Below are 11805 nucleotides of genomic sequence, written 5' to 3'. Positions count from 1 at the left end.
AAATGTAAGAGTAATGAGAAAAGATTGGTGTTTTCACTTAGAATATATGAAATTTACTGCCAAAAAGAGAATGAAAAAGCATCCAAGTTGGGCAGCTCATAAATATCTAGGAGATATTACGTTTAAGAGCATCCAGCTTTCACAGTCAATAGCATAATATATAATTAATCATATTTCAGCAATAAATACCAAGATGCTGAATGCCTCATTTACTATAACGTGCTTTCAGGGCTTCAATTTCAGATAGTCTCATTTATAGAAGCTGTTTAATAGAAATTATTTGTATAAATTAAAATCAACATTTGATCTTCATGCTGGTTATTAATTATCAGATAAAACTCTTGATGTAAAGCAAGGGCACATTGGAGGTGACATATTTCCTATACACATGAAAATAATTGTTTACAGTGTGTGTCACCACAGGTACTTCAGGATCAACAAGAGACGATTTGATTGCATCCATTAGATTTTCATTAGGATGCCGATCAGCATTTTTACCAGCAAAAAGACACTAGAGTGTGCCTGGAAGCACCCACTGTGTCTGTCACCAAGGTTTGCTGAAAGAGGAGCAGGTAAGGAAAGAAAAGGAAGACCTGGAGTCTCCAAGACCCCTGCGGGGGAGGTGAGCAGAAGGTGGCTCAATACTGCCTTTACTCAGTCCTAAGCAGACTATGCCAAGGTGTACCTGGTCCCATCTGGAGTGGCACAGACCTTCTGGCAACAAGAACGGAAGCTCCTGCTCCTCACCAGGTACATGGGAGTCAGCAGAGCCTTTGAACCTGATGCACCTGAGCTACATTTAAGTTTCCAAAACTGCAGTAGTAGCTTTTAAGACCTGGTGTTTCTACAGGCTAGTGCAATGTAGGAGGTTGAGCTGGACTTCTCTTATCTGGTGCAATCTACAAAACTGCCCTCTTTGCACATACCAACTTTAGGAGGAATCTGTGTAAGTGTCAAGGCACCACAAGGACCCCATTTTAGATCCTGGGGGAATTGCTGCCATCAGAGTGAAGGAATAACAACTGCTGTGCTGGGTCAGGCCCATCGGTCAGCTGGTGCAGGGCTCTGTCCTTGGCCACAGCTGTTTCATAAAACTTCAAGGAGTTTTGCAAGAGGTAGTTAGGTCACATCTGTCTCAGGTAAAGATTCTTCTAGACCCCATGAGTCAGAAGCATAAGAATTTATCTATTTTCTGAAATGCTTTGTTCTTTACTTAAGAGCATGTCAAATCTAAGTAAGCTTACGGTCTGGTTTTGCTGGGTTTTTTAATTGTCAACTACTTTACTAGATCTCATTAAACTCTAGAAAGCAAAAAGTATCCTGAAATAATCATAGAGTAGTTTGGGGTGGAGGGGACCTTTAAAGGCCATCTAGTCCAACCCCCCTGCAAGGAGCAGGGACATCTCCAACCAGATCAGGTTGCTCAGAGCCCCATGCACTCCGGCCTTTAATATTTCCAGGGATGGCGCATCCAACACCTGTCTGGGCAACCTGTTCCAGTATTTCACCACCCTCAGTGTAAAAAAAAATTATTTCTCCAAGGAAAAGACAAGTTGTATGCAAAAAAGCTTACTTTCAATTTTGAAGGCAAAACATTTGAGCTTCATTAATATCTTATTCACTGTGTTTTGTAAGATAAAGTGAACAGCCATTCCTGCTCTAGCTATTACTTTGTAAAAGACTAGATGCGTCATGGCACAGGTTATTAATCTAAGGTATATAATTATCTTAATTGGAGTTTTTCACCTCTCTGTTTGAAAGCTTTTCTGTGTTTTTATCACTTTTTTGACCAAACTAATCTTGCTTTAGCCTGCTGTAGTTTTGGGTGAGAAAGATTTTGCAGCAGCCGGAGTCCTACCAACAGACGTGACATACTCTGACTTCCCCACTCCTGTTATATGTCACAGTACACGATGATGCGATGCAGGGAAAGCCACTTGCACAAGTGGACACGTAGGGAATTGAGGATGTCTTGCAAATGGCAGCTCTGGGCTTTCTGTGTTTGCAGATGTCAAATAGACAAGTAACGACATATCTATAATTTGCTTAGGGGCAAAACATTTTACCCAACGGTTACAGATGACTGTTCCCTTCTGTAATAAAAAGAAGCAGCAACGCAGAAAAGTGAAATGTTTCCAGCACTGAGGTTAATCATTTTAGGACAAATCCAATAGCCTTTGTTGGAAACTTTGCACAACTGAGGACTGGCATTTGACAAAATTTTAAACCATAAGGAAACACTGAAAGAATTGAAAAGGATTTCAAACTAATGGAAAGGTACATGGCATGTTAAAAATTTTAAAGAATATCTCTTCAAAAGAGCTTCAGCAACACCATTCAATTTATGTTTCCCATGAGCCTCAGAAAAATAAAGTATTGAATAGACCTTTATTCATATTTCATGAAATACTAGAATTATTTATGTTCTTACATAATTTTGCTGAAAACTACAGCTAACTGAGCACCACCTGTGAAATTTACATATTCTGTCTAAAATCATACAGACAAGACAAGATTTCTTCATTTTGTAAAATCTGCTTAAGTCCTCAGACCCTCACTACAGGACAACAGTACCTGAACATAAGCAGATTTTGCACAGAAAAACTAGTCTGAGATTTCTCTCGGTATTTTATTTCACCATAGCTGATGAGCAGGTGCTTATTCTGCAAGAATTCCTTGGATTCATCTTCTCTAAGCTGTCATAACCCTCGTATTTACAAACTGCTGCAGCTGTAATGACACTCATTCCCAGCTCTGTTCATCGCATCCATCAACACTTAACACTTCTCAAAATTTACCATTCACGCACGTAGTACAAAGTGCTCCTAGAATATCTTAAGTATCCTGTAAGACTCCACTTCAGCTCCTCAATCTATCTATTCAACTGCCTATAAATAAATTTGCTCAGAATTATTACTGTAGAGTTTACAATTATGCAGCTTTAAAATTAATGAGATGCAATATGAAACACTAAATCAGATTTTCACTGGTTCATATTTCCCTAGATCATAATTTCTAAAAATTGAAATAGAGGGGACAAGATAGAAACCTTAAATACAGTTAATGATACAAATATGTCTATTAAAAAAAAAATCAGAAGTTGCATAAATGTTATATGTATGGATCTACACATGTATAATTTTTCCTTTGTTCTAAGCAGTGCAATGTCTCAGTTATGTTAGGGTTACACAAACAGAAAGGAAGAATACTCACTATACTACAGAAATAACTGCTGTCTGTGTTCTGTGACAGCAGCAAAGAAAAAAATCTCTGTGGAAAAAAAAAAAAAAAAAAAAATCTATCTCCTTTCTAGCAGTTTGTAAATTATGTTGCAACTACAACTCAACAAAATATGTTTTTAAAAGGGCAGTAATTTATTGTTCTACTATAAACCTATTTGAAATGTTGGCCTGAGATTTTAGCTTCATAAAAACAGGTACCTTCATCTTTGATTAACTTATTTACATTTTAGATACAATTCTAAAATAAATAGTTTTATATTCCTAAACTGACTTTTATCTCTGTTTCAGTATTTCCTCTATGTAAAGAAAGAGTATGGCAGGATCTGAAACAATGCAAGGTATTTGGTTAATTAAAGAAGGTTTAATAAAGCAAGTTTTACCATGTCAAATGTACCCAGGAGTTATTTCTTCTTTAGTAACTAGAAAGATATAGTTCATAATTAATTTTTAATTCTTGATTAGTGAAGTCAAGAGCTGTGGTACCTTATGAGAGCTGTAAGAAATCCTAGATTTTATCCAGCTCTCACTAACTTTAACAGCAGCTGAAGTGGTCTCCATATTTTCCCTTAGTATTTCCACTGTACTACAGGCAAGCAATTCTTTTTAATTGCTGTTCTTTTACCCTTTGCAGATAATATATTTGTTTATAATGAGGTAGAAGAATTAATATTTTCCTGCTTAATATAGGGATATATTCTCAATCACTTTTTGAGATTATTCTTTTTAATAATTTTAATTGGATTCATCAAATACTTGAAGAAATACAGAGCACTTACACTTTCTACTGAATTAGAGGGGTTTAGATCTATCTCAGGACTAAACCCTCAACATGTAACATTCTTTTAGAATATGGCTATAATTTTATCTGCCGCTTACACAGCACAAGAATCTACACAAATAACTAAAAATATACGAAGTACCTGGACATGTTTTTTTCCTCCAGCATCGACATTGTACACATTGTATTTACAATGTTAAGTACACAAAGTACAGTGGGATTAGTCCCCTGCATGCAGCAATTTTTACAAATGGAGAATGGTGAAAGGTCACACTGTTAATGAGTCACATCATTTCTCCACATTTAGAATATTCCAGCTCTAGCTGGACGACAGTGGATTTATATTTGCAGGAATCACCTGGAAAATGTATAGGAAGAACTGAAAGTAGTTGCACAGTTTTTGTTACTCAGAGGCAGAAAAGCTGTCCAGAACAATTTGCTCTTAATGGCTGTTTTAGCTCAAAAGAGGCCCTGAAGTGAAGAATAAACAAACTGTCACAGAAACAGAGAGCAAGTCTCTTAAGATCAAGGTTAAGGTTCATTGGTACAATTGCTTTAAGGCAAAACATTACCGCATCTTGGATTAATCTTGGCGTGGAGATAAATATAAAGGTACAGCAGTAATGCACATATAGTGCGGTTTTTGTAACCCTTGCACATGCAATACAGCCAAATGCATAACACAAAATGTAGTGTCTTGTGAAAACAAAATAGGAATGCTAAATATGTTGAAACAGAGGTTTAGAAATTCATAAAACTACATAATAATAAACAAAACTTAGATAAATATGCTCTGCTGTTGCAGTCTTGCACAAATTGTATTACCCTTCTTTAAGCTAAAACACAGACTCAGCCATCTATCTAAAAAAAAAAGGACCTTTTTCCCATCTACAACTTCCCTTCAACTTTTTTCTCCCCCACAAAGCCTCAACATTTTATTTTTTGTTTTAAAAGATTATTTTAACATATTCTGAGCCTCCCGCGGAGAATCAGATATGCGCAGTGCAATAATTCTGTGCTGGAGGACCAAGTGCAGGATTCAGAGAATCAGGTACAGAGGCTTCAGCATGCACCCTGTGGAGGGGTTAGTCCTCCACATTTATTTAGATATTATTATATCATGTTACTGAACAAACATTCAATTTAGCATCAGTTAAAAGAAAGGTTGTACCAAAACTTTTTTCCCTGCTCTTTATTCATTGTCCACAAGTACCAGAATTTAGCCACGTGGCTCTCAGCCCCAGAAACGTACGGTCCCCTGCTCATTCCAGCTAAAGGCATATCAGGTCTCAGAGCTGGGTCAGCAGTGTCAGCACACAGGCTGCAGCCTCAACCCGAGGTGTCCGTTCTCCTTTGCCACCTTCAAAGCTGCCCCTCCATCAATTTCTCAGCTTCAGGCAGTGGCCAAGGGCATGCAGAAGTTGGGACAGCCCTAGCTGCAAGAGTGGGACTCTACAAGGACCTCTCGTCTCCTCCCCTGTGCAGTTTCTCATTCCCTCACTACGGACTGTAGTTTTAGTTAATAGAACACCTCACCCCATGCAAAAGTCACATATTGCTACACTGATATGGTGAGAAACATTTCTGACTAGCAAAGGAGTGTTACTATTGCAAGAACAGAGCTGTATAAAGCTGCGTGTCCACAGCTGCTTAGCCTTCCTCATTTATTTGCAGAACATAGCTGAGGTAAGAGGTGAAGGGGTAGAAGCCATTCTTCCAAAAGCAAGCATCTACGTCCCAGTGCAGCACTGCATTATCATTTCTCCTCCCTAATAAATAATGCTGGCCAGCGTTACTTATTAGAGTGAGAGCAGCAACAGTCTATCAGGTTTCTGGAGAGGGCAAACTCCCGAGGACTGCGCTGATCACTTACTAAGCCTCTCCATTTGCCGATACACTGCTCCCTTCACAGGCTCCTTGGCACAGAGAGGTGGAATATTCCCACTGGCCTCAAATATTAGTTCTTTTTTTCCATTATGGTATTTTAGAAACTGTTATACTCTCCAGGACTCCTCTGGCCTGAAACAAAGTTAGAACCAGCACTGGTAACAGAGGCTCTCAGAGCTGCTGCTGACATGCACGGAGGAAGGAGTGTTTAATGATGGAGGAGAGGCAAACAGGCCTTGGATGAGTTTTCCACAGAAGTGGATGCAGAATGCAGTGCTGCACAGGAGAGACAATGGGGCAGGGTCCTTGCAGAAGGACAGAGGCTTAGGAGCAGGACCTCATGCTCCTGACATCACCCACCAGTCTGGGGCCAAGAGCTTGCATACGCGGTTTCATAGCAGCTTCAATACCAGTGCCACTGCTCTGAAGCACCAGCATCTATCAGCTCAGCTTCAAGCCACTTCGCGCAAGCAGATATAGGAGCTGCTAAAGTCTGGGGACAGCCAAAAAGCGGAAGAGTTCTTCAGACAGCCATTACCAAGGAGACTGACCTTCAATAATCTAATTTGTGACTCACATAATTTCACTATAACTATTTTAGATGTTTTGAGCACATAAACATACAGATCATTTAAATTCACACTGCACATGGGTTATTTTCTCTGTATATGAACAAGCAGCTAGTAGGCTTAAAATTGTTTGGCTTTAATTTAATAGTTAATAATTTGCTTTATTTTAAAAATATGTTGCTACATGGGTTCTGCACATGCAGAAGAGCCAAGGAACAGATTACTAAGCTTTAAAAGAGTTGCAAAATGTCACAATCACCTAAATGCTAAAGCCATATTAAGCCTGTAAAACATATGGTCACTTAACACTTAACAATCTCACTAAACCTATAATCCCATAAAGCCTCTGACAAATTAGCTGATTGTTGTATAATAAAATCTAATTACAAATGAATTACAATTGTTCAAATCATTATAGTCCCCCTCAGAAACTCACATCCTATGTCACTTGGATGTAGGTATGCAAGGTGTCTCAGTTCCCCACGTGCCTTGATCCAGCCCCAGGAATGAAGGGAGTCTCTCTGTCCGCATCAGCTCTATAAACAAGCAGGCTCCTGGAAACACCCCATATGAAAAAACCTTTGTGTCTAAAGGTGCAGGGTTTGTTAGCTCAATCTAATTGATGGCCCTGACCACACTGGTATCCAAATGGATTTCTGCATCAGCATCAACCTTCACTCAGCCCAACAGAATCATCCTCTTGCCATTGCAAAACATTTACAGCCAGTTCTACCGTGCCTGGCCCTCTGATGTTGAAGTAGCAGCATTTGTTGAGCAATGGCAATAGTGAGGAAGCCCCCTCTCCCCGCAAAGTAACGACACATGGTAAGCAGCAATGTCACCAGAGTCAAGCTTTTAAGCAAACAGGCAGTTAATCCCCTAAAGAGATTGGAATTGTACAACTCTACTTTCCCAAACTTTATATATTGGCATTCACAATTGTGCATTGAGCTAGGCCTCAGTCTGCAAAAATAAGGAATAACCTTCCCTTGGAACTGATATCTGTTTTTGCGTTTTAGAGGACCAAGTGGGAGCAGGTATGCCATCTATAGGACATTTATCAGTTTAAAAGGCCTAATCTCTGAAAATCATCTATTTTTTCTTATCTTCATGAATTCTGAGAGGACACATAATTAATCACTTTACAGACTTCATAGTACTAGTACAGAGAACTGGACTGCCAACACAAGTTAATTTTAAACTTATACATGTATTTATAAACGATAATTTGTAATATACATAACATAAATCAGCCTGTGATAGCCACTCATCGGTAGCAGCAGGTTAGCGTCATGGAGCAGCAGGAGCTGGCTGCTCCACCAGGGAAGGTGAGCACGGAGCCAACGCTGACGGTGGCCTCACCAGCAAGGTCCCCATCCCAAGGCTCCAAGCAAGATGAGCAGAGCAGGTCTGACAACAGTAACCAGGGTCAGCCGACAGTCTAGTCGTTGTCAGACAAGTTAGTGGTGACAGGGCAGGTCCTAGGCCAAGCCAGGAAACCAGCCAGGGGTCAGGACTAGCAGGCATACAGCCAGGCATGGGCACAAGTACCACATAGCTTAGGCAGGAGCAAGGGCCTGAGCCAAAAGGGGGAGATCCCGAGGAGGCCTCTGAGAGGCCTCTGAGAGCCCCTTTTCACACTGCTTTCTTCAGAGCAGTCTCATCCAAGGCTACACAGCTGCACTGCATCAGGGCTGTCCTTGAACACAGGCAGCCCAACCTGCTCCCAGGAGAGAAGAATGGGCTCCCCAGCCTGTTGGCGTTCTCAGAGTCCTGACAGTTGGGAGGAAGCTCCTTATTCAGCCCCATGGTCTAGTTCCTGGATGCCCCACTGTTAGTTCTCCCACACATGTACAATGACGCAGTTTCAGCCCATCCGGAAGCCTCAGTCTCTTCACAGAAATGCACAGAATTGCAGCATTCACACTCCTGTTCAGTCTGTGTCCTCCTCCTCCGTGCCCCATACCTTTTGCATTTCAAGGGGGAAAAAGAGCCATAAAGCAAGTAGAGACAGCACTGTGGTACCCGTCTCCACAGCATATAGAGAAATATACCTCTTCTTGTTCCAGCATGTGGTTGTATGTACAGTGCCATGCTACTCTGAAGACCAATGGTCTCATTTTTCCTTCTCAGATGACGTTCTAGCAACATTTTTTAAAGCTGCAAATAGACCTATAATTCTAAGAAAATAAGATTTTTTTTTTTCAAATCCCAGTGGAGCAGTACAGACCAAGCATATCCCCTCCTCACATTGTCTCTCAGGAGCAACCATTTCACTGGGGCAGAGACTCCTCCAAGTGCTCCAATAATTGTTTCTGGCAGTGTAAAGGCTGCCACAAATTACTACCGCCCTCTGCACCACAGTGGTTCCTTTGCCCTGGCTTATCAGCTTAATCTAGAAGTATATCGATTTGGAACTAGAGTCTGATCTTGCAAAATCTTTCCTTTAAGTTTAATTATGAACACAATAACTGGCTTTCTTTTTTCAATCACACATTCATTCAGTCTGAATTCTCTCTCTCTTTACAAATGTCACAGATTGTGCAAATGTCACACTGGTCATACACTGAATGTCTGAATAGTGACATCATGCTTTCTGATGTTCTGAATAAGCAATCTGATATCAAAATTCAAAACCAAAGCCACAGAACCACTAATTTTGATTACCTTGAAACCAACAGAATAAACTTTCACCAGTTCTGAGCTGACATCTACTGGTAGAAGATTGCAACAGTGTAGGACACTGGACACAATCAGGAAAGAAAGAAATAGCAAGATGGTTTGTTAAGGATCTCCAAGTGGTACCTGGTGAATGACCTGGGATCGGAAAGGATGAGAGCTCATTAAGTACAAATTTCATGCAATTCTGCTATGAGGGTAGTAATCTCTCAAAGAGGGATCAGGCACATAGCTGGGGAATGTAACTCCTCCATCATCACCTCAGGTTTTGCATGTCAAGCATAACTTTGAGACAATTTTATTAATGCTAGCGATTGTGCTGAAATTCATTTTAGTCAGATCTGCTTTGGGTTAGCGTAGATCATGAAGGGTATGAACACATAATAGCTTACAACTGTGCTAGAACAGTTCAAATAGTTCTTAGGTCTCAGCTGAGGCACAATAATTAATAACACGCACATTCTCCTAGCCAGCTGCAATGTGGAGCCAACCCAGCGTGCATAAAGCCACCATTGAAGAGGGTTTAAAAATTCAAATTATGCTGAAATAAACCATTACTAAATCAGAAATTTTTTTTTTTTTTCTCAGAGACTTGAGCTAGTGTAAGAACACTACTTCAACAAAACCAATTCACTATGCGGGCAAGGCTACGGATGCATCTTCTCCACCCTCAGTTTCTCACATAGCATAATGAAGAGACTGGCAGTGCTGGGAGCATCCAAACCTTTCAACACACATGAAAGTGGCACTCAGATTCTCTGGAGTCAATCATATGATGGCAGCACTGCCACACCATAGCTGCACTTGAAAATTATTGCCATAGATTCTGTCCAAACTTCTATAAATTACACTATTTTACATAATAGAAATTAGATCCCTAACATGGCTAAAAACATAGGATTTTATCATGTACTGTTGCTTTACGCCAACATTACAGGACCTCCTAAAAAAGAATAAGTCCCTTTCTGACATATTCCAAGAAGGCATCCCATGAAGGAAAAGAAAAAGGTGAAATTCAGACTCAATACGCTGTTTTGTTTCTCCTATTCTTTGCACGCTAGTTGGTTCTAATAACCACAAACTTGACACAAATTTAGTGCTGATACGGAGTATCAACATCTTGGGAAGTATGAAAGTATACTGAATAATCTAGTCATTTTCCCTTGGCAACCTATTTCAATCTTTGGTCCTAAAAAGCACGCTGAGAATTTGGTTCTGCCAGTTTCACACTCCATGAAAAGAGCTCCCTTTTCTGTGTCAGGGGAGTTTGTGATATTTTTTTGTCCATTGTCTCTGTATGCCTAAAGGTCATGGGATGGGACAAAGAACTGATATGTACTTGAGCTCTTCAGAATAATGCATTAAGATCCTATATAGGGAAGACCGCACACCAGTCTTTTAGTAACTGAGGGCTTCTTTACATGCTAAGCATACAAACGGATGGGCGCTTTCGCAGGATACCCTCCCTATCAAAGCAGAGTAGCCTCCACATCTGCATTCAGGCGTGGTCTCTGGAAGCACAGAAGCAGGCTGGCCATCACAAGTGAAGGTCTGACCAGATAGAATTTACTTTGAGGAGGTAATTAGTGAAGGGAACATAGGTAAAGAAAGAACTTAGAAGATCCAAGGAGTAAGCAGACATCCCTTACTGACCCAGTGAAGAATAAGGCCAGGCAGGAGCAAAGCAGCTGGAGGAACACATTTGTTTTGGATGAAAAGATGAAGTGCCAGAAGGGAGACCAAGGCAGAGGACTGCTCATCTGCAGGCTGGCGGAGACCACGAGAGCAGCAGCAAGGAGTGAGCATCTCGCTGGCTGAATGTCAGAAATAATTGACTCAATTGTAAGGAAACAGTTTAGAAATTAATTTTCAGGGAGAGAAATAAGTAGTTGCCAGCTCCATCATCTGATGACTGGATGACCTTTAAAGGTCCCTTCCAACCCAAACTGTTCTGTGATTCCATGATGTCATATGGCCCCATTGAGGGGTCATTCTGCAACAGTCCCTTGGCTGGACACTAGCTGAAGGCTGAGTTAATGAAGTGTGAGATTTCTCCAGCAAGTGAGACTACAATAGGTGAGAAAGACATCAGTAAGCAGAAACAGGGTTGCTTTCTGGGATGGATAAATTTTTTCACTACCATTTCTGGTACATGCCAAAGACCTGGCTGTACAACTTTCATGGGTCCTCTGCCATGGCATCTCAGATGAATGTAACTTTATAAATAACTGGGAAAATTATACAATGAGTTAAATGAATACCATAGGGCAATGACACTTTGCTCTCATTTATCCTGACGGAAGCCTAAGGCAACTCTGTTGAAGCTAGTAGAGTTATTCCAAATTTACAGTGGTATCTGAGAGCCAAATTTGGCCTTTAAATTAAAGAGGTAGTCATCAATTTCAATTTCTATGTCTTGTTGTGATGCAGAGCTGACTTCTGTAACCACATTTTGTTTGGGGGGAGCTTCAGTCCCTATTACTCCATTTCCCATGGTTTTTAAAGAATTTGTTACTTGCAAAGTTATGTGTGCAGTGTGAGGCAGTGCTTTAAATGCTCACTGGGAGAACAAAATTAACATACTGTAAGTGAATACTTTTGGGAAATACCATTCAACTCTGATAAATTAAAACAAATAAAAATCTTCATT

The sequence above is a fragment of the Chlamydotis macqueenii genome, chromosome 8, assembly GCF_036417535.1.
Source record: "Chlamydotis macqueenii isolate bChlMac1 chromosome 8, bChlMac1.mat, whole genome shotgun sequence".
NCBI lineage: Eukaryota > Metazoa > Chordata > Aves > Otidiformes > Otididae > Chlamydotis > Chlamydotis macqueenii.
The sequence above is the reverse complement of the archived record's forward strand: the minus strand, read 5'-3'. Positions refer to the sequence as shown.